This window comes from Artibeus jamaicensis, unplaced genomic scaffold (genome assembly GCF_021234435.1).
Source record: "Artibeus jamaicensis isolate MK-2021 breed Jamaican fruit bat unplaced genomic scaffold, CSHL_Jam_final scaffold_474, whole genome shotgun sequence".
Classification (NCBI taxonomy): domain Eukaryota; kingdom Metazoa; phylum Chordata; class Mammalia; order Chiroptera; family Phyllostomidae; genus Artibeus; species Artibeus jamaicensis.
This window is the reverse complement of record NW_026522046.1, coordinates 2193221-2220610: the sequence shown is the minus strand read 5'-3', so window position 1 is coordinate 2220610 and position 27390 is coordinate 2193221. Positions and strand designations below refer to the sequence as shown.

Genomic DNA, 27390 nt, shown 5'->3' with positions numbered 1-27390 from the left:
GTTGCAATTCTGTCTGCTTTGTTTACTGTGAAATTCCCAGCACCTGGCAGAGAGCCTGGTTTATGTTGGAAATTCACATTACATGTGCTGGATGAATGAATGAATGAATGAATGAATGAATGAATGATTCCTGCAGAATACTGTTTTTTCTTTCCTTCTTATATTTGTATATAGCTGTGTTGTTTTCAAATGATTTTCATGTTCCTATCATTTAAGGATGGAAGGGTGGTTATTATTGTCTCATTTCCATGTGATGAAACTGGGCTCCAGGAAAATGAACTACACAAATTCACTTAGCTGGTGGCATATGGAGCTGTGATCAGAGCTGAGACTGAATGTTGATGCTTAGTCTCATGCTCTTTTCATTAGTCATTAAAAAATGAAGAGTTTCTCTTAGAAATAATTTAATCTCAGAAGAAATAATTTGAATGCACATAATAGAGCTTCTTTTTTCTAAATCTTGGAAAAAACTAGCGTCTGCTATCTGGAAAGATCTACATAAAAGACAACCTCCTGACTTTTTTTTTTTTTGTACACTTTGGTTTTTAGACCAGCTTTAGGTTTACAGCAAAATTAAGTAAAAGATACAGAGATCTTCCATTCTCCCTCTGCAATGCTACAATTTTTATGATTTGTTTTCCTCATGTGACCTACTGTGGAGAGGAACGTGAAGGGAAGAGCTCATCACTGACCTAATCCTGTTAACTTTTGTTCAGAGAACTTCAGATAGGCTGTACAAAACATATATTTATCAAAGGCAGAAAACACTTTCTCCATTTGAACACATTTAATGTATTTTCCCATGAGAGAAATTGGTCAACAAAAATGTTAGTTTTTGTCAAGCTAGTAGATTAAAAAATTAAAAATTCCCTCTACCATAGCTTTTGCTTCCTAATATGTCTGTTATGAATTTTGTGTTTTTTTTTCTATTGACTCACTTTACTTATGGGTCACCACCTTTGCAATAACATGTAGACTTGACAGCAAAGCAACATCCTTTCTTTATAGAAATTTCATACATTAGCCTTTTCTTTCCTCTGCTGAATCATACTGCTTTTCTTTCATTATTTCAGATTAGTAAGGTTTGTGGTTCATTTTTCTCCATTCAGAAAATCATAGACTCCCAGTGTCATCATAACACAGACTCACTTTAAGGAAAATCGTTACTTCAAGGATTTTACTGAATTGATATATAATTAAAAATATTTTCTAATATGTTGATTTTCTGATTTATATCTCAAGTTACATAATTTCTGAATATGGAAACATGTATTTTCATTTCTCTAAGGAATCAGATAACCCTTGGTTCATTGAGGTAGACAATTTTTTCATAATGTAGTATTCATTTCTCATTTGCTTGAAAACAGGGAATTTCATAGAATCATAACATTTTATGGTGGCAGGAGATTTTCTAGGCAACTTAGAGCAACTGCCTTGGAATCCCCTCTGAAATATACCCTCTGTAGTCATCCATCCCCTGCCTGAATACACCACTTCACTTCTAATGCACACACCCAGGATTGGACCAGGATGGTCACCTACTCAAGGAGATGTGGTCCCTCTAAGTCACCAGCAGGATGCTGGCTTCTGAAATGGGGCTTCACTTATGTCTGAACAGTAACTTCCCTGAAAAATGGCCCTCTGGAGAGTGCTCCAGGAAACTGGAGCCAATGTGCGATTGATTCAGCTGTCTGGTGGCAAGGTGGGCTGACTTCATTTGGGGCTGAAGGCAGGGGCAAACTGACAGCAGGTTTTTGTGCACGAAGATTCCTGGCCAGCTGCTTGCTAGAAAGAGAATGATTTAAGTGGGCTTCAGTTTCCAGATGTCCCCTTCAAAAGTACATGATTGCCATTGGAGAGGATGAAAAAAGAATATGTAATATGTGACTTAATTACTCTTTTTCACTGATTATTTTTTACTTAACATTTGGCAGCACAGTTTTTATACATTTTATTTTTGAGACTTTTTCTTCAGAACTGTCCAGAATGCTGATAGGCCCACAATTTTTTTTTTAGTATAATTTTTATGCACATTTTTCTCTTTCACGTGTTGGTTCACACATTATTCCTTACATTCAAAATTTTTTCTCTTTCTGCATTCTGTAGAATAGCATAATTTCATAACACAATTTTAACAGTTAGTAAAAACAAACATTATGGTACCTTGTGAAATGGCATAATTTGCTCAGGTATTTCTATATCCTTGGAGGAAACTGCCATAAAAGTATCACCATGAAAATTTGATACTCAAATGAGGTGGGTTGATATTTTAAATATCAACCTGTTTTTTCTTTCTCCCAACATTTCCATCTCCTCTACCCCTATCTGCACCCCTGTAGTGTAGTTAACCCCTGTGATGAGAACAACTGAGTTGCTGCTGAGGCATTTTACAGTGTAATAACTCTACTCACACCCAGAGTCTTGACATTGAGAGATCTTTTAAAATAACCACTTAGAGTGAAGCTCCTGAAAAGTTAGTGACCTTCATCCCAGCCACTTTGTAAGTCTTATTAAGTCACAGGTGCTTGCCTGCTACCCTGCCCTGTCTCTCCTGCTTGCTTGGGCCCTGGGATGGAGGGCACCCCTCCATAGCATCTCTGCCTCCTCTCTTGCTTCTAGAATCTATAGGAAATAAAGCTTGTGGCTTTACTTCCTTTGTGTTGGTGTATTGAACCTGTGCCTTCAATAGAAATGACCCTGTGGGATTCACTTTCCCAGATTGTGAGCTGGGATGCTGAGGGAGCTGTCCACACACCCCTCGAGGGTGGCTTGGGCCCCTCATTCAGCAAATCCATCTGCGTGTCATTTTTCCTCATTTATTTTTATTGTTGACACTATTACAGATATCCCCATAATCTGCACATTCTTAATTCAATATATTAGCTCCAGGTTCTCAACACAGCCTTGTACTTGATTGCCTCAGGGGAGGCAGTGAAGGGCTGCATTCAGAAATAGCCTACTTGTCTTTATGACATTTGTCATGGAAAAGCCTGAGCCCTCAGGGGAATTTTGAGAGTTTTGTGGAGAAGGTAAAAGGTTGGTATTTAAAGGTATAGACAAAATGTTTGGCCAGGAGCAAGAAGAGAGGAAGTGCCGCGTATTCCTCTGGGCACTGTGTGTGTGTGTGTGTGTGTGTGAGAGAGGGTTGGTGGAGGGGAGTGAGAGAGAATAACTATGCCTCAGAGGGCTCTGTAGTCCAAGAGAGGGATCCTGACCCCTGTGTTCCCCACAGAGCTGACACAGCAGTAACATGACCCTAAAGAGGAAATGGCTACCTCATACATGGAATATAACTCGGAAACTGATAAGCAGCAGCCTTGTAGGAAAAATTCCTTTTCCCCAAGAGTGACAGGGAAACCATGGGGAGTTACCAGATGTCTTGGGCCATGCAGCATGGGACAATGGATGCGATGAAACTCGCGTGGACCTGTGACTATGAATCATCGCAAATGTGCTCCCACCTTGCTTCTGCACATGGAATCCTACCTATGGCACAGCTTGGGAGGAACAGGAAGAGGGGATAAGTGTTAGGAAGAACTCAGGATAAGTTTTTCCACCAACCCAGCAGAATAGAAACTCGGTATAAATGTTACACTGAATTACAGAAAAAAAATGTTTATAGTACATCTAAGTGTGTGGTCTGAGTGTCATACTTGCTACATAATCAAGAACTATTTTTCTTACTAAAAATAAATAAATAAGGAGCCCTGCTGGGGTGGCTCAGGGGGTTAGAGTGTTGTCCTCTAAACTAAGTTTGTGGATTCAATTCCTCATGAGGGCACATGCCTAGGTTGTAAGTTCAGTCCCTGGTTGAGGCTTGTACAAGAGACAACTGATCAATGTGGCTCTGTCATCAGTGTTCCTCTCCCTCTCTCCTGCCTTTCCCCCTCTCTCTAAAATCAATGAGTGTGTCCTCTGGTGAGGGTTAAAGTAAAATCAAGGAACCATTTACATACAGTAGGTGCATCTTTTTAATATACAGTTCTGCAAGTCTGGGCAAACATTTTATCTGTAACCACAACCACAATCATGATATATAGAACAATTCTTTCCCCCAAACACCCCAGTGCTTCACGCAGTCAATCTCCTGGAAACTATTGATCTGTTTTTGTCCCTTTGTTTTCCCTTTGCAAGAATGTCATACAAATGGAATTATCTCCCAAAGAGAGAACAACAGAGTTCCACTTCTCATCATCATCCCTCTCCTCCTCTCCGAGACCCCCTCGGGCTCCTTACCTATTTAATCTACTAACAACAAAATCATCTCTTTAAAAAAAATCCCTCTCAGGAAAATGCAAATCAAAACTATACTGAGATTCTATCTTGTACCCATTAGGTTGTTTATAATAATAAAACAAACAAAACACAGAAACTAACAAGTTTAGGCAAGATTATGGAGAAATTGGAACCCTTGTACACAGTGGTGGGAACATAATATGGGGCAATCACTACATAAATGGTATGACAGTTCCTCAAAAAAATTTAAAAAAAAACCAGAATTAACACATGATCCAGCAATTCCACTTGTCAGTATATATCCCAAAGAATTGAAAGTGAGGTCTCAAAGAGATAATTGTATACTCATGTCCACAATAGCATTATTCCCAGTAGCCAAATGGTGGAAGCAACTTGTGTCCATTGGCAGGTGAATGAATAAACAACATGTGGCATATACATACAATGAAATATCAGCCTTAAAAATAAGGAAATTCTGACACATGCTACATGCATGAACCTCGAGGACATGCTAAGTGAAGTAAGCCTGTCACAAAAAGACAATTACTGCATACTTGTATTTATACAAGCTCTCCAGTATAGTCAACTGCATAGAGACAGAAAGTACATGGTGGTTGCCAGAGCCTGGGGGAGTGAGAAATAGAGATTTGTCTAATGAGTAGAGTTTCAGTTTTGCAGGATGAAAAGGGTTCTGATTGGTTGCGCAACAATGTGAATGTACTTAACACTACTAAGCTGTGCACTTAAAAATGGTTAAGATGGTAAATTTTATGTTGGGCATATTTTAACATAATTTAAAATAAAAATAATTTAAAAGCACTAAAAATATTCCTTTCAAAGAGAAGTTACACTTGGCTGTATCTTTTTTGTTGTTGTTGTTATTTTTTTCATATCAGTTAGTCTGTCCTCCAAGATCCCAAACTTTCCCTTGAGGAAATCTCTCTTTCTCCAGTCCAGTCTTGCTTCTTTTACCTGAGACAAAGTTTAATACAAATACTTACTGGGAGGTACAATCTCAGACAGGAAGAGTGAGGAAAAGAGGGATAAGCAAATACAAGGTGATAGTTCAGAAACTACAGATAAGGCCCGTCCTGGTTCCTGAGAAAACAGACGACCTACTGGGGAACTGCTAAAGATTACTACCTGGGGACAAGTGGAGGCATCCGAGCCTTTGTGTTCCAGGGAGCGACAGGTGACCACCCACCCCTGGGAACAGCTAACTGCCCAGGACAGGAATGTTGCAGTTTCTTTCATCTAATCCTCCCTGAACTTTGAGACACCTCATCTCACCTTGTTTATTCCTTGTTATAAAAAGTCTGGCCTAGAAAGAAGAGACAAGATGGTCTATTAGGGTATGAACCCACTATCTTCTCAGATTGCTGGCCCTCTGAATAAAGCACCCATAAAGGTTCAATCACTGTCATTGCTTATTGGGTTTGGTAGTGACAGGCAGCCTGAATGCCAATGTCTTTTCCAGTTTCAGTTTGATGTTGATGAATTCCTTTAGCTTTCTCTTGTCTGTGAAGCTATTGTTTTGCTTTAAATTTTAAATGACAGACTTGCTGGGTAGTGTAGTCTTGGTTGTATCTCTTTTCTTTCATCATTTTAAATATTTTCTGCCAATCGCTTCTGGCCTGAAATGTTTCAGTTGAGAAACCAGCTGACAGTCTTATGGAAGCTCCCTTGTAAGTAGCCAACTGTCTTTCTCTTGTTGCTTTCAACATACTCTCTTTGTCTTTAACTTTTGCCATTTTAATTATGCTGTGTCTTGATGTGGGCCTCTTAAATTCATCTTCTTTGGGACTCTCAGCTCTTTTCAGACATCTGTCTTATTTTTATTTTCACCAGGTCAGGAAAGTTTGTAGTCATTATTTCTTCAAATAGGTTCTCAATCTCTTGTTCTCTCTTTTATCCTTCTGGTACCCCATAATGCAGATGCTGTTACATTAGATCTGCTATGTCTTCCAGTATTGGTGGGGTAGCCTTATACAGTAGGTATCCTGTGGGGCCAAGTGGGGCAGTCTGCCTGATCACCTGAGCTGAGTGCTCCAGAAGTGTCTCTTGTGTGCCCTTCTGTTTTAGATGAGCCTTGATTGCATTTTGCACATCCATGGGTGGGGTTGATATTCAGCCTGGCTGGTTATGAGAATTGGCCACTACTACAGTATACAAGTTGCTCCTGGGGGCTGACCACATGAAGCTTAATTTGCCCCAACAGGGTCTGGTGCTTGCTGACCAGTAGATGTGCTGCTTGTGAAGCTAATTGGATGGTGCTCTGTTGTAATCTGAAGCTAGCCACCAGGTTTGTTGGTTCTGGGGACTCTTTGGAGGGACTTTTGCACAGTTCAATGTCAGACACAGCCTGTGACCAACCATGGGCTACCTGGTTAGAGGATACAATGTGATTCACAGTTAGTAACTGTCAGTGGTGGGCCTGTGTACATGTGGGAGGGGCCAAGCTGCAAACTGAAGCTGGCTTTCCCTAGTATCAGACCTTGGGCATTTCAGCAAAATGGCCATAGCACCTCATAACCTGTTACTACCTGCAGGCTGCCTGCTTGTCTCAACTGCTAAAAAAGCTTCAGGTGGCACTTGAGTTGCATGAGGCCAGTTCTCTGGAGATCATTAGGTAAGAGTGAATGGTGTTTATCAGGTTAATACAGATTCAAAGTCATTTCATTGTTGCATCTGAGATCACTCATCAAATCTCAGGGTATATCAACATCAGCTGCAACCCACCTGGGACCAGCAAACCTTTGCAGTGAGACAACATCTCTGGGAGATATCAGGATAGAGTTCACCAGGCTCAAGCAGATTAAGATTTGGCCTGAGGAAGGAGGGCTCAGCACAGCAATGACGGCATATATTGGGTGTGTGAAAAGATGGTCCTCGCCCCCAAGCCACACAACTAAGTTTCATCCTGTGTGTCTCTGGCACCCTCCTCCAACCATGCTTTCCCAAAATTCCTTGAGAGTTTTTTTAAGACAGACTGCAACACAAGCCCAGGCTGGTTGCTGCTGATAGAGTCTCTGGCTATGCACGAGTTGGGTAGGGTGGGGCCTCAGGGAGTCCTAAGGATGGAGCTAATATAGCTCACAAGGCTAATGCCATGTGGAGAGAGTACTCAGCCCAGGGAAGGTGGCACCCATGGGCCAAATTCAACACAGGGACATTGGCAGACAGCTGTCCCTTCAGCCCTCTCTCTGAAGCCACACGATTCAATCTCTTCCTTTACGACTCTGGCATCCCCTGAGCTGCTGTACCTCTGCCAGAGCTTAGTGTGAGTGCTTTTGATCAAGAGTTTCTCATTGTTCTTTAAAAAGGATGCCTGGGTTTCTAGCAACCTTTCATCTCACTTGGGAAGATGGAGTTGCTGATTTTCACAGCCAGATATTATATGAGTTCCTCTTCCTGGCACTGGTGCTTCAGGCTGGGGAGCCAATGTGAGGCTAAAACCCATCACTTTTTAGGGTTAACTCTGCAGCTGAGATATTCCTCTGGACTCTTACTACCACACATGGCTGTGGAGCCATTCCTTTTCACATCTCTGCCCCTCCTACTAGTCTTAATGCAACTTCTTATGTATACCCTTAGTTATACAACTCCTATTCAGCTGGTCTTCAAATGGTTATCCAAGTTGATTATTCTATAATTTAGTTGTAATTTCAATATGGTCATGGGAGGTGGTGAGTACAGCTTCCACCTACTCTGCTATATTGAATGGGAATCTAAGTATGAGCACTTCTAAACTGAGGTGACCAAAGCAAGTTTTGTGAAAGAAGTGATATTCAAATTTGCCTTGAAAGATACCTCATTTTCCCAGAGTTAATTCTGGAACTTTCTTTTTTTTATATGGGCTTCAGCCGTGGCAATTAATTGCTAATAACATTTGGCCTTCCTTAAATTACTCCAAAATTTCTTTAGCTGCTATTTTCCCTTTTTATAAATATGTTCATTTATTCATTCTACAAACATAATTTTAAGAATCATTATGTCCTTAGGAGATGGAGATATAAACCATACCACTACCACCACCATGACCACCACAACTCATTCCCAGTGCCAAAGTTCTTATAGGTCATTGAGGAATACTGAAATCTTTCCCCTCCTCCTCCTTCCCACATTGGTGCTTATAACATAGAATGTTATTATAGATAAAAGGTAACCTAGTCCATCTTAATGGTGTAGGTTCACTAATTCTGGAGTTTTGGAAATCTGATTTTCTCTACATGGTCAGACACCTCTATCTGAACCCAGGTCTTATTGGATCTCTGCAGTTTCAAAGGAGTGTGGAAGAATGAGAAAGCTTAAAGAATAGTCAAGTATTTTATTCTGTAGTGGGGAAGAAGAATATTTGTGTGAAAGGTAACAGTAAACAATTAGATATACAGTATTTCATGAGCAAAAGTCTTTTATCCCAGAAGAGAGAGGTAAAAATAAAGACACAGATTTGTACACTTTTTTTCTTAGATAATGAAGCCACAATAATTATAGGGAGAGTTTAATTATAAAATATTTTTCAGTTAAGTAGAGAACTCTGAGACTTTGTGGATCTTAGTGCCAAAATATATCTGTAAATAAGGTAGATAATCTAATTTAGGTATGTTTTCATCTAAATTAGTTATTGATTTCTGTGTCTTAGACACTGTGTTAAGTTCACCACAAAATATACTCTAGCAGACTACATTTCTTAACTTTCCTGAGGTCAGATTAAGACCAAGTTTCTTGTGACTGAATTTTGGCCAATGGGACGTGATCAGAAAAGATATAAACTACTACTAAGCTTGGTCTTTAAAAATATCTCATATAGGTCCTGGTCAGTGTGGCTCAGTTGGTTGGAGCATTGTTCTGTAATCAAAAGGTTGTGGGTTTAACTCCCAGTCAGGGCACACACCTAAGCTGTGAGTTTGATCTTTGGTAGGGCCACATATGGAAGGCAACCAATAGATGTTTCTCTCTCTTTCCTTCACTCTCCCCCTAAAGGCAATGAAAAAATGTCTTTGGTTGAGGATTAAAAAATTTTTTTAAGATAAAAATATCTCACCCACTTTGTTCCCCTTTCTCTTTTTTATGGTGAATCTGGAAGACAATATACTTTTTGCTCCTAAAAAGCAGAAGCAACTTGAATTTTTGAATCATGGCTTGTAACATGAGCAAAAAGCAAAGTGTTTTTTACGTTAAGCCACTGATGTTTCAGGGGTTCTTTGTCATTGAGGCATAACCTGATTTATTCTTACAAATACACTCTTCTTCCTCTTTGCATGCCTTCCTTTGGATGTTGTGAGTGGTTTATGAAAATAGGTCTTGATAACTCATTGGTCATAGGAAGTGAGGCAACAGAAATCAAGAAAAATTTTTTGTGTTTTGGGGGTTGTATATGTAAAATGGTGTATTAAGATGGAATTTTTCAAGATAGGCCAATGGAGAAAAGTAGGTATGAGGATTAAAATTATAAAATTAATATTGGACATGTTACGCTAGAAGGATATTTAGCTTCACATCATGGATGACCTTATAAATATTCTTGAGGAAAAATCTTGTTGTCTTGTAAGTTTAATACCCTAAAATATATAGGATCTATATATCATTTATACTATATTTATTGATGGGTTCATTTCTTCACTGGGCCAGCTGAATTCTGGAGAAAATTTTCTCACCCCTTGGTCAATAAATTCCTCTGAGAGCTCTGAAGATGCTTATTTTTTTTTGTGCCTAGAATTGCCTTAAGCTGTCTACATACTCAAAGGAAGTAACTTGTTTAAATCACAATAGCATATTTATGCTGCTTCTTTTCTTGGCTCCCCTCCCCCACTAGATCTGTATTTTTCTGAACCCTTTTGTGCAGTATGCACTCATTCTTTGTAAAGATATTTCTCATTAGGTTGATTGTAAAAGCCAACACCAAATGTCAAATCCAAGTTTGTTGCACAAGCAGGTTGGAAGGTCAGAACGATCTCTACAAGATGCATACCAGCAGCTAACTCAATTTTTCATTTCCCCAAATGACTTTTCTTGTGAAATATGGTTTTCACATCTTCTCATGCTTTTCCCTAATGGTCTGCTTTTGTATTTCAAAAAATAACCAGGAAGAGTATTGTAGAAGAGTTATTGCTTTTATTTTGTGTTAAAATCTTTGATTATTCCTTGGTGTTTTTTTTCCTAGAAGAGCAGTTTGTATACAGTGAGTACTAAATTAGTTTTTGTTGACTAGTTTAAAGATCTTGGTTTGAGCTGGAAAGGAATCTAGGGATCATCTAATCTAATCCTGTGCATTTATTGATGAGAAAAAGAAATCATAAAGAATGGAAATGTTTTGGCCAAGGTCACACGGCTGATTAGATACAAACCTGCTGCTGTTTCTGAAGTACTTCTGCTTTAATCATGTGCATAACTCAACAGTTTTAGAAAGCCATCATTTATCTCATCTGAGCCTTGCAATAACTTTGTGAGGCAGGAAACACAGACATTAGCAACCCTTTTGATTTTTTAATATACAATGAAATTGAGGCCCAGAAAAATCAAGTCAAATCCTTGAATTCTCTTACACATTTATTCTACAGGTATTAATTGAGCCCCTATTGTGAGCTAGGCACTGCCTTCATTTTGTTCTAAATATGAACAAGACAAAGTCTCAGCCCCCCTTTATCAGAAAGAAGAGAGGGAAAATATTATAGTGAATAATAGCTGAAATGAGTGAGCTTGTTTCTTGACTCCAATCCAGTGGTGTTTATCTTTACATTTTTGTTAATTAATGAAAACCAAGTAAAATTTCATATTGGTTGGCTAACACCTTTTTTATTGATGAGAACTAATCCCTTTAAAGAAGTTCTTCTATAAAAAATGCAAAACATTTAAATACAGCAGCAAAAAAGAGGACTTTGGAGAGTTATATAATTTCATGTGCTCAAGGGAATATGGGAGAGCATCAGTACATGTTCCCTTTCCATCTTTGAGATTTATGATTGGTCTGTTACAATAATACTAACAACTGAATGTTGGCTCAAGAAATAGATTTCATTCAGTGGGTAACATTTGAAAAGCCTTAACTTGTGAAATGTAGTAAAGTTCCTGCAGGAAGCTCCAGAAGAATACGCAAAGCACAAGAAGGTATTCAGGGAATAGAAAAATAAAATTAAAGGAACCTGCTACCCAATCTGTTTCATTAAATATGAAAATTAAAATGTCTTAACAAAATGCTTTCTCTTCCTCTCTCCTCCCAACAAACAAAAGCCTTGGTAGGTAGCCTGAAATTGCTCATCAAGGAAAAAAAAAACAGGCTCAGATGCTAAATGGCTTCTTTTGAATGAAGCAATTAATGCTAAAAGGAACATGTTGTCTCCACAGCACTTATAAGGTAAAACATTCATTGTACTTCCTGGCACTCTATCAAGCCACCCCTTGGCCTAAGTCAGTGGAGAAATGGTTTGCTGCATGAGCTCTTGACCTTTGATAATCAGAGAAATCTGGCTGATGATTTTGACAGCACTGGTTCTGTTCAGGATGAGGAATGCACATGGGAACTATACTTCTGGGTCTTTCTCACCCAGACCCTGACTGGCTGACCTTGGCAGGCCCATCAAGGCTGGCCTCTCCTCCATTTTCAACACAGAGAGGCTACCCTACAATTGTTTAAGTTTTGAAATGCATTAGAGGAATGCAATGGAGTATTATCTTAATTGTATTTGTTCTGATCAAATTTTTCAAGACTGTTGCCTTCTTAAAGATCCTTATTGTTCATTTTCTCACTAATATATGCATTTATTCAGAACACATTAATTAATGAGTCCCCATGTGTCAGAGACAGTGTGGGGAAGGCTCAGGAACAGAGACACGGAATAAGACCTAGTCTAGTGGTTGTCCTCAAGGGGAGTTCAATCCAGTATAGGGGCAAACAGATGTGGTGAAGAAGAAATTTTCTGCTACCCTTCTAGCTTCTTTCAGCTTGTCTAACAATTGAACCACAGGGAAACAAATTAGCAAAAAAGATAACCAAATTTAATTACATTACATATGTACATATGCACCCCACATTCATGAGAAGTTCAGAGACAGAAAGGTAGAGTGAAGAATATATGGCATCTTGACCCTTTGGTTTGCAGGCCGGTGCTCAGTCTGCTGAGCCACACCAGCCAGGGCCTGAGCCAAGGAGTGAGGTAGGATGCCCTGGGGCTTCATGGGGAGGAAGGCAACTTTCAGGGCAGTAAGACAGGATGTTTAGTAATGAGTAGTTTTCTCTGCCCTATGGGTAGGTCATAAAAAGTTATTTCTGGTGTTAACTCTTAATATGGGAAAGGCCCCGATTTAGATTCTTTGACAGGGAGATAAAAATTACCCTTGAGCCTACAGGGTCTCGATTACATTCAGCTCAAAATAATCCATATGCCAAAACGGCACATCTTGGGGAGGTCTATTCTGAACCCTTAACAAGAAAACTCCTTGTAATAATAAACTGTGGCAGTTTAGAAAAAAGGCAAGTGCAAAGTGCACTGGGCACTCAGAGGGGTGGCAAGAGCTCTGTCTTACACAGTGAATAAAGCGTGTTCCTTTAACTGGCCTCTGGCCAGGGAAGGCTGGAGTTGGGGGTGACTTGGGAGGGCTTGGATTACTCTATGCAACCCTTTCCACCCCCTCCCCTCAAGTGGAGCCTTTTTATTTTACTTCTTTCATATATGTGTATTTCTTTTTTTTAAGATTTTATTTATTTATCTTTAGAGAGGAAGGGAAGGAGAGAAATATCAGTGTATGGTTGCCTCTTGTGAGTCCCCTGCTGGGAAATGGCCTGCAACCCAGGCATGTGCCATGACTAGGAATCGAACCGCTATCATGTGGTTTGCAGGCCCATGCTCAATCCACTGAGCTACACTAGCCAGGGCCATATATGTATATTTCTTATAAGAGTTTTTTAGAACAAAGTATTTTACTAAAAAAAAAAGATGAACTATATAAATGGTCTTAATGAACTCTTTTAATGTTTCAATAAATACTGGTAGCAGGAGACAATGCCTTCCCCATTTTACATATGAGGAAAATATTTATCTTAAGTAAATATTTGGTATTTCATGGTCAATGCTAAAAATAGTCATCTGTATTTCTTCCTCCATGATCTCCATCAGACCAACTGGCACAGAGCAAGGGAAATATTTGTTGAAGGGGTGAACAATGGCAGAGACAAGACCCACATTTGTATAAAGTTCCCACGTGAAAGGAATTGTAACATTTAATTTGTTATCCTGAAAGTTCAATAAATTTTCTACCTAAGCAGTAGTAGATTCTACAATGAGATCCTAAGTGCTTCACTTTAATTCAGTTTAGTAGGTGACCTTTCAGGAACCTGTGCACACTAGTGTGCTTATACTTTTGTTTTCTAATCTTGGATGATAAGGGTAGATTTTATTCACTAAATTACTTTCTATATAAACACATAGAGATGTCTGCTTAATGGGTGACTCTCACAGAAATTATGCTGGGCACAGAGGAATATAAACTTTATGATTCCTTTTAAGTGACATTCTAGAACAGGCAAATCTCATGCACAGTGAATAAAACAGAGCGCTGGTTGCTTGAGGAAGGGGTGGATTGACTCGGAAGGAATATGGGGAACTCTCTGGGGTGGTAGAAGTGTCTTACATCTGAATCGGATGTGTGTATCCATTAATAAAATTATACAGCTAAGAAAAAAGAGGAGTCTGTTTATATTCAGACAATAGGTGTTATTCTTTTCAACATTTACATTATCATATCAATGTGGCATAATGGGGGAACTCATTCCAGAGTCAGAAACAGCAGTTCAAATTCTTGCTCTGCTGCCTGCAGGCTGTGTAATGCTGGACAGTTTCTTGCCTTCTCTTGGCTTCCATTTGCTTAGGTGTGAAGTAGGGACACTAATCCTGGCTGACCTCCTCTTACTGTTTTTGAGGATCAAAAGAAATGATCTAATTGATAGTGTACAGTAAACTATAAATTGCCATATAAATGAAGGTGTTTATTATTTATTGAGCCCTGCGTCTATCAGATCACATGATCTTTTTCCAGGGTTGCTTGTTTATAGTTGATTAATTCCTGCCCCCTTCTCACTGTGCTTGCTTTTTGAGGTATACAGAGGTGGGAAACTGGCAAACAAATAAAAAGCCTCAGCTTTCATGTAAACAATTCCTTTCCCACTTAGTCTTCCTTTGGCCCCCCTATTCATATGTCTTCTTAATCACAAGCCATGAATGAAGCAACACCTTCCACCCCACATTAGGATTCTGTCAGCTTGGCAGCCTCAGGTCTCAGAGAAGACCATCCCCCTTCTTGGCAGACTTTTTTTTTTTTTGTTCAGTGAGAGATTTCATCACTTGTTCAGAAAATGGTCCTTCTGTTTCATTTCATTTCTATTTTGTTTTATTTTTAAAAATGTCCTTAATGATCAGCAAAGTGCTTCTGCAAGAGCATTGCCCTGGTGGCATTCCATCCTTATTGTCTCCTATCAGATTAACTGTCTGGACAAAGTGTGAGGTGGATTTCTCGCTGCTGAGTGATAAGCACTGCTGATGCCCGAAACAGAGCTCTGTTCTTTCCCTCGGTTCATAGTGATGTTAAAGACAATCAAGATTCTGGAAGCGGGTCTTTGCTGGCAATTTTCATTTGGGGGATGATGCGTGAGACAGAGAAAAGTCCATTTTGGACTGTGAGCTGCTGACGTGGGGAAAAATCCTTGTTCCAGATAAAATAAGGCAATTTCACTCAGAAGACACATTGAGGGTACACATATACTCTTACAAGGTGGCATGACCTTCTTGTAGTATCAAAAAAATCTGCTTTCAGACAGAACTGGATGGTTATGCTTCTTTATTTGGGCATCTGGTCACAGACGCAAACAACTGGCTTGACTCTTAGTTTTGCCATTTATTAGCTGGATGACAAGGTGTCTGATCTACATTTATTTATAAAGTAGGAATAAAAATACCTGCCTTATCATCCCATGGTGTGTTGTGAGGATCAAGGGACAATTTCTTTATGCACATGATGCTTTCTGATTTTAAAACATTTTCACATGAGACGTGGGAAGTATGCAGCTAAGAACATGGGCTTGCGGGGCAGCGATATGCGTTTGAATCCCACTCTGGTTAGTTTCTAGCTCTGTGACCTTCTACAGTTTGCTTAAACTTAGTGTAGGTTTCCTCATTATCCAAATGGGAATTTTAGTATAAAAGTTAGAGGGCTTTAAAAAGATTTAATGTTACATGTGAAGTTCTTGGTACCTGGCATGTGGCATGCACTTTATATCTGGTTGCTGGGTGTGTCTTACTTGCTTTCTACCAAACTATGAGGAAAGAGGAGCCACTCTTACAGGGTTTCCACTGTAAAAGAGCTGGTGACTGGAGGCCCAGAGAGATAACAGTGTTACTCTGCTTAAATCTAGCAGGAAGATCCTGTAAAGCCACATATGCACTTGTGACTACTGTTGAGTAGAAAAATCTGAATCTTCTCTTGGAGTCAGCAGACACCCTTTCAGAAGGTGGCTTGGGGGGCAAGATGCTCCAAGGGTGTGTGATTTTGATTCACGGAATTGCTGTTACTGCTATCTCAGTGGAGTCCTTGGAGTCTGAGATGTCTCCTGTAGAGGTGCCTTGCTTTTAAGGTTTCCGACACACCTCCAAGGTGGGGAGAAGGAAACAAAGGTGTGTCAACTGAAAAGGAAAATGTGATACCCACAGTAAGTTGTTTTAAGAGCTCGGAAGGAGCCGGTAGCACAAGACCATTCCTCACATGCCTGCTCTGTCAGGTATCGAATCCTACAGGGTAGAATGTCAGACTTGGGAGGGGCTGAGAAATCACCTACGCAATTATATATGTGAATAAACAGAAGCTATTGCCCAGTGTTAAAACTGTACCTGCAACCATTTGCACTGTTACCAATGTGCATTGTTAGTGGTCAGTCAGAACCAGGATTTGGTTCTCTCATCTCCCAGTGTGGAAAGTCTCACCTTTGCTTTGGAGGTGCTGTAGGAAATCTTGACATGCACGTGACACAGTCTTTGCCCTCGAAGCCAGAAAGGGAGATAAAATGTGGACATGTGGCTATAGCCAGAGGTAAAGATCTTTTTCTTTTCAAAATAATGTGGAGAGTCAGAGAAAAATAAACCACAGCTTTTTTTGGAGAATTAGATGGGAAACTCACAAAAGAGTGGCCTTTGCGTAAAGCCTTGATGGCCAGATGCTATGGAAAAGAAATAAGAAGTAGATGCAGTGAGTGACTATAAGGAAAAAGGTGATCATTTCTTTATGAGCTAGAGAGAGTCTAAGTTCTTTGCTTTCCCTCAGCCTCAGTTTCTCAAGAAAGTGAAAACAGGCCTACTTTCCCAGTGTGGTCAGCTGATGTACATGAAAGTGTTCTGCTCAAAGGCTTTCTCTTTTCCTCTCTCACCCCGTCCTCAAAACCATACCACGGGTTCTGAGAGGTGTTCTATCTGCTGGACTTTGGGGGTTCTTCTTTCTCCCTGTGGCTTAAAAATCTGCATAGGACACATCACTGGGCAGTTATCAGAGCTAGTTAATAAAAATACCCTAACAATTTAAAAACAAGTTTTTCACAATTGCAAGCCAGAAAGAGAAAATTCCTCTGAGTTACACGTTCCCCGTGAACTCACTTTGCCAGTGTCAGAGTCCTGTTATTGACTCACCTTCATCTGTCTCCCCTGAAGCATGGGCCGCCATAGTGTTTAGAGGGAATCTTGGTGCCAGGGGGCTCTCAGATCTGAGAGCACCAGCTTGTGTAAATAGTGGCTGCAAAGGGAAGGACAGGGTGTCAAATAAAGGCACAGAGTGTTGGAAGTTAGGTGGAAGTAGGATTGCCAGATTTAATAAATAAAAATACAGAATACCCAGTTAAATGTGAATTTCAGATAAATAAAAATATGATTTTAATATGTCTTAAATATTACATGGTACATACTTATACTAAAAATTATAGTTTATCTGAAATTCAAATTTAACTGAATATCCTGTATATCCTAGATGGATGAAGCAGGAAGGCCAGGGGTTAAATAGTAATAAAAATAATATGTTTTTTAAAGAAAGAGTCTACAGTTTTAAAAATGTCTCAGGTGTCTTATTTTATTTTGACCTCACACTAACAAAAGCTAAGTGCTGTTCCTCTAATGTTAGAGATGATAAAAGGTGAGCCTCAGAGAGGCTAAGTGACTTGCCTATAAACAGGCCATGGATGGTAGCAGTATTAAGCACTTGAGCTCAGTTATTTCATTTTAAACTTATTTTGAGATAAGTTTATGAAAAATTACTAAAATCATGCAGAGCATTCCTATAAATCCTCCATCCAACCCTCCTAATATTAACATTTTATATAATCGTAGAACAATATTGAAACTAAAAAAATAACCTTGTTACAGAACAAGCTATTAAAGAACAGACTTTAGGAAGATTTCTCCAGTTTTTCCAATGATGTCCTTTTTCTTTCTTAAGATCCAGTTTTGATTCCCACATTACTGTCAGTTGTCATGTCTCCTTAAATTTCACCATCTGGAACAGTTCCTCACAGTTTTTCCTTGTCTTTCATGATCTTAACACTTTTGAAGAGTACTGATGAGTTGTTTTGTAGAATGTCCTTCAGTTCCAGCTTGTCTGATGTTTTCTTGTAATTATTGAAGGCATTGGGAAGGCTACTGCCGAGATGATGTGTCATTCTCAGGACGTATCAGATGATGCTGATATGCACTGTTGGTGAAATTAATCCTGGTCATTGGTCAGGATGGCATCTGCTGGGTTTCTCCCTTATAAATGCACCACTTCTCCTTTGTGACTATAAAACATTATGAGAGAAAATACTTTGAAACTATCCTGTTTCTGCTAATATTTTACTCACTGTTTTTTAGCATCTGTTGTTGGATCTTGCTCACTGTTATGATTATTATGGTATTCTAGTTGTTTTCTATTTTTCTCATTCCTTCCACATGTATTAATTGATATTCCTCTGTAGGAAGGAGTTATAGCTTCACTTCTACTTAAAATCAGTTATTGTAATTTAAAGCTTATTGTTCTTTTTGCTAAAATACAGGTGAAGAAGAAAGTAAGAGTTTGGGTTGCTGTAAAGGTGTGATTGTTCCAGGTGGGCAGAGGAAAGGGGATGGGAATAAATTTGTTCATTTCCCAAGTATTGATCAAACATATATTTCTATGCAAAGCATTGTATGAGGTACTGTGAAAAAAATAAAAATAAACAAAAAAATCCCAAGGTGGTTGATAAATCAAAGATTTATACTTAAGGCTCTCTATAAAAGGCTCTCTATAGTGAAATTTTTCAACTGAATATTGAACTGATAAATGATCGCATTGACAATTGTGGCCTGGACAAGTGTATTGTAATGCAGTTATCAAGTCCTCACTGCGAGGTCAGTGAATGTGTGGTACAGAACATCCCTGGCCAGATGGCCATGATACATGTGAGAGAGATCATGATGCCTGAGTCCATAGGGTTATAAGTATTATAGCCTCTTTTTCCTCATTCATAGAGAAAAGAACTCAACTAGAAGACAACTGTTTGACTGCACTTGGGACCCATAACTTCCTTCCTCCTTGAAAGAGATTATGAGACTTTAGAGAATTCAACATTACTTCTCATTCGGAAATTGGGAATTAATTTATACATAGTGCCTGGAAAAGTTAAACTTCTATTCTTGGTGCTTTTTTTTTCTTAACAGGTGACTGCAACAGACAATACAAGTAAAATCCCAGTGACCAAATATCATGAGAGGATAAAGGACTGGCATGGTCAAAAAGTTCTCAAACTCTTGCCAATTATTTTAACCAGTAGTCAATAAAGCAAAAAGACAACTTTAAAGAGAACACTAATTGTCCCTTTGTATGGTGTGTAATGAGATTCGACTAGGGACAAATGTAGATTCTCCTTGTGTGGGTCAGCGGTTTACTAGCTTACATCAAATGAAGGAATCATTTGCATATTCAGGCAGCATGTAATTGTTTAGGACAGCCCCGTGAGGAAGGCTGATACAAAGAGAATTTAGCTCCATTGCACTAATACCACCAAGAAAAAAAGAAATCTTCCCAACAGTAGAGTGTATTCCAACTACCATAGTCTTTCATTAACATTCCTACTCAAATGTAGATAAGTTTGAGATGCAGATAATAACCTGTATTTTACAGATGAGGAAAATGAGATTTATTTCATTATGCCATTTTTACTAACAGTGGTGGATCTAGACATTGGACCCAAATGCTCTGATTCTAGAGTGTGATTTTCACCTTAAGCTATTTTGCCTCTGGTAGGTGATAGTTCTGACATTTTTTATTAGTGTAAGTAGAGTGGTCATACTGTCTCATTTGAACTTTAGAAGAACACTTCCAATCATAAGCTTATTCCGTATTTTGCAGGTGAAGCCAAAATGCAGATATACAGTGAATGAGGCAGATCTGGGACCTCTGAGGCTGTCCCAATGAAGACCCTCTACCACAGTCTCTTATACTAATTCTGTGATGGTTTTCAAAACTGACAGTGAGACACTGAGCTTATGATGAGAGGCCAATTCCTTTGCTCATGCTGCTAGCCTTTCATCTTGAGCACAGGGAAAGGAAAGCCCAGCGCTGCCACATTGTCATCAGGACAGTAGAAGTTTTTTCTCTATTTAAGCAGCAATTTAGTCAGCTGTTACATTTAGTCTTAAACCATTCCAAAGAACACTGACTACAACTTAAGAGTCGTAGGTTCCAAGTATGCATGTGTTGTGACTGCGCCTGCCATGTGATTTATGGCGACTTGCTTTTCCCCTCTGGCTCTGGGTTTCTCCAGCTGCAGAATGAAAACGTGTAGCCAGATCATCTCCATGGTTCTCTCGGCTCTGACAGTATGTGATTTCAGGCTTCTGAGCTTCTCGGGGAAAGAGTGCATTCCAAGGCTGTGTCCCTGAAGCACCCTGTCTAACTTGGGCTCTCCTTTTCTCTGCATTTGGAAAAAGCCCAAAGAAAAGGTCATTTTTGCAGACATCTTGAGGTTGTGCTCCAATGTCCTCATTAAATAACAGGAGCCCAGACTGGCAGGCTCAGGGGAATATTCAATCAAGGAGAAAAGGCCAAGTCATTACTGGAACCCTATCATCAGAGCTGTAAACACAAGCATTTATTCGTAGGCTTTCGCTGAAAGCGTGTTCAATTGTGCTCTCGCTTTTTCTATACAGGTTCCACTTGTCAAATGTGTGACCATTCCGATAAGTCACCAGAGGAGGGAAGAGAGAAAGAAAGAAAGAAAATTACAACTGTAAATAGACTCTGAACATAGAAAGATCAAAATAGACAGCCTCTGGCTTCACTGGATGAGTCACTGTTGCAGCTGAGACCTCAAAAACAAGCGTGGCTTCTCTACTTAGTAGCCGTCTTCCTGTCTGGAAAGGAAACACAGCTCTGATGGGAGATATTGGCCACTTTACAGACTTCAAAACAACTGAACAGACAAGATGGGGAAAAGGTAAAACAATTTTTCCAAGTATTTTTCTGGAAAACCAACTACTACTCAACTCCAATGTGAAGCTGTCTGGAAATGCTTTCATCTTTAGCCAATGCTGGTTGTTTTATAATTTTTTACTGTTTTTTATAGTGGTCTTTACTTCTGGTGTAGTGTATGTATTTAATTTTCCTCAAATAATATACATTGTTTTTCTGGCTGAGACTTGGTTTCTAGTCACTGGGCTGAGCACTGTGGAGGATGGAGTGATAAATTGACATAAGGATCATCTAATGAGAAAGTGAGACAAGCACATGCATCACAATATTAGGGGAAAAACATAATGGAAACAGGAAAAGCATGAGGCCATTAGGGTGCATAGGTGACAGGTGGATCTTGAAAAATGTTCTACCAGCTTGAGAGACCAGATTGAAGAAAGACCTGTGTGTATTCAGGATTTAGCAGTGAGTCCAGGTTTAGCTGGGTGTGTATCAAACAAACAAGGGAGTAGAATAAATAAACCTTAGAAGAGAGATTGAGACCTGGAAGGGATTTGAATATCAAGATGAAGATTTTGGGGCTTTGTTCAGTAAGCTGTGAAGATGGGGAAGGTAGAAGTACTGGTAGTTACTCTATGGGAAGATAATGACAACTGTGAGAAAGAAGAGATGAAGGGGAAGAAAGATCCAAAAAGGTCAGTTAGAAGACTATTGTGACAGCTTAGGAAAGTAATTATGGTTCCTGTGGCATAATAAGAGATATATATTTTGTCATTGTCCATGAGTCTCAGCATAGAGCTCCTGAAACCCTTACAATTCCTTAAATGAAAGGGATGATAAGAGCACTTTTCAATCTCTGCCACAGAGCTCTCAAATCACTTGAGATTCCTTGGTGATAGGAGATGTCCTTTTTTTCCCCCCCTAATGAGATCACTGGGGGCTTCTAGATTCCAGGGCAAGTCACCAGAAAGATCAAGGTGTGATTAGAGGGTTGGAAATTTCAGCTCTATCTCCCAACCTCTGGAGAGAGGAGAGGAGAAAGAGGCTGGAGCTTGAGTCAGTCACTGATGGACAATAATTTAATCAGTCAGACCAAAGTAATAAAACCTCTGTCACAACTGCTAAGCAATGGGGTTTGGTACCACAAGAGGTACTGTGCTCAGAGGACATGAAAGCTCCATGCTCCTTCCCCTGTATGTCGCCCTCTGTAGCTCAACCATCTGGCTTTTTCTGACTTGTATTTTTTCGTAAGAAACCATACATGTTTTCCTGAATCCTGTGAGTTGTTCTATCAAATTAACAAACTTGAGGAGAGGGTTGTGGAACCCCATGAATTTAAAACCAGTTGGTTAGAAGTAACGGCAGTGAGACAGGCCTTTGGAGTAGAGGTGGTCTTGTGGAAACCAGCTCTGAACCTGTGGGGTCTGCACTTGACTCCGAGTACTTAATGATTCCTACACTTAATGTTGGTGTAGGAAACCCTCCCAATACATTTGGTGTTACAAGTTTTGTGAATAAGAACAGCTGACTGTCCTCCATGTAGAACATTTCTTCTGGGATTAGAAAGGAGAGGATAAAGTTGTTATGTCTGAATTTCTAATCAAGTCAGTGAATATATCAATATTAAAACATTCACCTTCACAAAATGGCTTAGTGTCTGTTAAAGTTATTGAGCTGGGGGCTCAATAGACTCAGCTGTGGCCAACTCAGCTTGACACAATCAAAAGTAGATTGCCCACTTGATAGAGAAATTTGGGGCAACTAGTTTTAGCTGGCTGACTCACACTGCAGGCTGTATTTGCTGCTTGGGGTTCTGAATTCCATAGGTTGGCTACTCAACCACATATTCTTTCCAGCCTATCATTTCTTCCCAACATTGCTCCCAGCCCTTGGCCTTTAAAAGGCAGTGGTGCTTGGAAGGAAGAGTACCCATCTATCTGTATGTTGGCTCCACACTGCTGCCTGTCTGACCTTGGATAAATCACCTGTCCTCTCTGGGCCTTGGTTTCCTATCTGCAAAATGAGCATGTTATATTACTCAGTGTTCAGGGTCTCTTGTAGCTCTAACAGTTGAGAATGTGCATTTAGAACAAGCAGTTTCCATTACTAATGTCTTTTTTTTTTTTTCCCACAAAACAAGCCCATCTCATTGAATGCTCCTGACAGCCCTGGGAATAAGCAGAGCATGTATCATTATTTAAACACACTTTTAACAGATGTGTAAATAGGGGCATGGAAACACAGAGGAGGGAAGTAATCTTCACAAGGACATATAGTGATTTAATTATATGTCCAGGACTAAATCAGACATACAGTGATTTATTGGCACAGTCAGGACTGGATCATAAGCCACCTGACTCCCATCCCAAGTGCTCTCTCTACTCTCCCAGGCTGCACCGATACCTAGGAAGGGTCAGTGAAGTACATTTCAAGGAACATGATTGTTCTTAAATACCTTGTGTGTTCTCCTCAATATGTCCAGGCAAAGAAAGGGAACCATCTTATCAGAACCACTGCAGAGTTTTACTTCTGAAATGCATTTCTTTAAAAACCACCTCCTTGCATTGGGATGTAGCTGTATCAAGCTCCCATGTGCAGCCATTAGTTCCATGATCAGCTGCAGGAGGTTATACACTTGTATGTACTCAGCAGGCAGAGGACGGACCATCTATCTTCATTAGTGTGGGTCCCTCTGGATGATTGTTGTGGAGGCCACATAGGGGCAGAAAGAGACCATGGAGCTGATCTAATCCACTGCCTTGTCTAGTGCTCAGTCATTTCTATAACATTTATAATGGTTGTCCACCATCTTCTTGAACTACAACATCATTTCTGGAACCTAGAGCTGTATTGTCAGTCATCTGTTGACATCTTCACATAATTACCTCACAGTCAGTTCACATTCAATACACTAAAGCAAAACCTGTGCTATCTTCCCCAAATACTTCCCTTTTCTTCTCACATTGCATTGCCACCAATTCACTCCAACAAGCTCAAACCTTGTCTTGTAAACCCGTTCTTCTGCATTTAGAAAATCTGACTGTGCTCCCCTGAACCCTCTCACATGCATTCTCCTTTGTACTTGTGTCCACTGTCCCCCTTCAGGCCCTTCGCCATATTCTCTGACTGTCCTTGTAGCCTCCCGACTGTTAGGCACATGTGTATTTTACATTTCTAAATAGGAATATAAGATGCATTTTTTCCATACTTACTGACCATAGAACATTTTTGTTTCCAGAGCATCTTCTGAGAAATGCTAGTCTAGCCATTCCAGATGAAGTATAGTCCGTAATCCTTGCCACATCTGTCCACCCCTCTTTGTCACTGTACTTGTTATTTCCTCTGCTCAGAATACCCTTCTTCCTGACTCTTGGCATCTGGGGAAATCCCACGCAGGTTTCACAACCCAATTCCAGTGCCTCCCACTCTCTGAAGTCCCAGCAGAGCCCCCAAACTCTGAGGGGACTGAGTACTTTTATCTATTAAAACATTTAAATTATGTTCTATATATGTGTGTTTGTGTCAAGCATTTTAAGGGCTGAAACTATATTCTACTTATCTTTCTGTCACAAGTCTAAGGATGGTGATTATGTTCTCTTCCACTTTCTTTAACATTGATAGAGTAACTTACAATTCATGCTTGATGAACAAGGTGCAATAAGCAAGCTTACAGTTCTAATACAGAAGTCTCTGTCCCCTTTGTGTCCCCCACTGCCTGGTCCTGGGTGGGAACCACTACGGGTTATGCTGGGAACATTGGAGAGGAAGATGGGACAAATGTATTGGCAATTATAGTACAAGATCCTTATGGGAAAAGATGTCTGGAAAAGGAGAGCCACTTTTAGAGAGCAGACATTAGGAAAGATTCCTGAAGCTTCAGTATCAACATCTTACATTTACTGATTACTCCATCTGTGAAGGACACCAGTGTCAGTGAAAGGGGCAGTAGAAACACATAAACCCTCCAGGAGCTCCTGGTTTGTAATTGGATTGCTTATGACTCCTGGTTTCCATGAAGAGAAGACAACCCCACTAGCTGAGCTATAAAGAGAAATTTATTTCAAGGATGTGGGTTGTCAGAATCAAAGGGTAAGTAGCTAGAACTTGAACTGAGCTAGACCATGAGATGGGGAGCTACAGGAAATCCAAGAAGTGGTTCTACTTTTGTTCTTACTGTCTCTATGTATCTGTTCATTTTTCATTCTCGCTATAAGTCAGCATTCTTAGTGTTTCTAGCTATGTATGATTCAGAAGGCTGTGCTAGGAATGTGGCTGGCACTGAATATCACCTTTAGCCTAGTTACCTTAGACACATCATTTCTCTCGTTCTCCCATTTATGAGATGAATTATTTGACCTGTTCAAATCTGGGATGGTCTATTTTGACAAGTTCTGTCTTAAGTCATTTTTTATACTTGATGGAATTATAAATAAATATAAAACACATGAGGAAGTAATGACTTCTCAGGAAAATTCACATCCAACTTGGATTCCAATGACCTTGGCCAGACAATAAAAGCTGTTTTGTTATAATGAGTGAGCACAAGATTCCTCTCTGATGTGTAACTCTTTTCAGCCTAGGAATATTCCAAGCCTTTCTAACACCACTGCCTTAATTCTCTCCTTTTTTTCTGTTAGGGCAGCAATTACCTCTCTACCCTATCTCCCATTTGAACTGCAACCCTGGGCTACCCCAAGGATATATGCATATTTGAGATGTATTTGTCAACTATCTTCTAGTAGCTTAACACACCTGAGTAACTTCAGTTTTGGACAGTCCATACATTCCCCACTTGTTCAATAATAATACTTCCCTGCATATACCACTATAGGACTTATGAAGTGTTTTTATGTCTATTACCTTATTTTATCTCTGCAGTAGTCACTCAGTCAACAATCTTTCACTCAATCAGTCACTCAACAATTTTTATTTAGGGCCCAACACACAGCAGGAACTGGGGCAGATACAGGGGTATAGTATTAAGCAAAATGAACATGACCCCTGCTCTGCTGGAGTGACAGTCTAGAGGAACAGAGTTCCTATTTTTGTTCCTATTTTAGAGACAGAGACTAAGGTGAAATGATTTGTCCCACATGGGCAGTAGAACTAGGACTCACACGAACTCTCCATTAGCAATGCAGGTATCTGATTTTTGCCACTGTTCTGCCTCACTGTCATTGGATAATCCCTGAACGTTGTCCAGGAGTTAACTGGAAAAAAAATAGCTAATGCCAGTGAGGGTGTCAGGATGGCAAATAGAGAAGCTCAAAGTGTCAAACATAAGAAAGTAAGGAAATAAACCAGGTTCTCAAAACTCTAGAATTGGGGGAAGGAAACAGATCCCAAACCCAAACAGGAAGAACAGAACAGTAGCAGCCACTGGAAAACAAAACCAAAAGCCATTCTTCCCTAAAAACTGGAACCCAGCAGGGTGTCCTTAAATTGTACAAAGCGATGTGTGATGTGAGCATGGTGGTCCCACTGTGAACAGAACTCTACATTTGTATCTTTCAAGCGACAGTTGTGATTGACTGGCTGGGCTGGACTCAGAAGTGAACAGGCCACAGCTTTTCTCCTTGCCTGTTGAAGGATGATCAGTAGGGGTCCCAATGATTTGGCAAGGAAGAATGGGGTGGACAGGTAGAGGGAGGAGGCCTCCATTTGCCAGGGCGTCCACCATGCCCACAACATGCCGAGCCTGCCCTTCGGCCAACACCCTCCCCTCCTCACATCTCTGTGTGTATCAAGGGCAGGCTTTGGTTGACAGATGGGTAGAGAAGAAGAGGTGATTTTTTCCCTCTGACCCGTGTAATAAGAGATCTTCTAAACTTCAAAAGGCATTTACACATGCCTCTGTGACCCTCTATCTTTAAACTGGAAAATATTTCTCATTCACTTCTTAGCCCGGGGCACCTAATTCCAAAGACAGTGGATGAAAACAGAGGCAAAAGACAAAAACAGCACTTTCTCAGACATTCATTAAGGGTTTGAATGAGACAGGGACCCTGGCTCAAGAGGTGGGAGACATGTAAAACACAATTCCATTATAATCAAATAAAGAGGCATGCACACATTTTGTAAAATCCCAAAGGAGAAAACAAGAAACTCCATCAGGGTGGGGACTTCAGAGCTGGACCTCGGAGGCCGGAATTTGCTCAATGAAAAGTGTGGTTGGAGTTGAGAAAAATGGGAAACAGGAGAAAATCACCATGTGAGCCATGGCTTGGAAGTATGGAAGTGCATGACGTGTCAGGAGTGTTTGATGAGGTACTAATTGTGTTTCTGATAACAGCATACTTTGTGGAGTGAGATAAAATAGGTGGTTGTTTAGTTTTTGAGGTAGCTAGCTATTTTTACAACCAACCGACTAACCTCAGTGGCTTAAAAGAGTAGACTTTGGTTTCTCACTTACTTCATAGCCCAATGCAGATTGGCAGGGGGCTATGCTCCAGATAGTCACTGAGTACCCCAAATTCCTTCCATTCTGGGGCTCTGCCCTCTCATAGGTCTTTGAAACTTTCTACTCAGCTTGTGGAGGGAAAAAGAGAATGAGGATGGATCATGTACACATAGTTTAAAGGTAAGGCTAAAAAGTTGTATACTTCACTCGTACTGATATTTCTTTGTCCAGAACTTAGCCACATGGCCACACACAACTGCAAAGCATCCTGAGGTGCAGAGGGTAAGAAGAGAACATATATT

The 27390-nt window shown here is 40.0% G+C and overlaps 1 protein-coding gene across 2 annotated transcripts in view; it reads left to right on the top strand.

The window, feature by feature from the left end:
* The window catches only part of TPRG1 (tumor protein p63 regulated 1), a 202822-nt gene that overhangs the window by 6137 nt on the left and 169295 nt on the right, over nucleotides 1-27390 (top strand). For both annotated transcript variants that reach the window (XM_053657560.1, XM_053657561.1), the window contains one exon: nucleotides 20427-20713. The gene's annotated coding sequence lies outside the window, so the exon portion shown is untranslated. The remainder of the gene's footprint in view (nucleotides 1-20426; nucleotides 20714-27390) is intronic.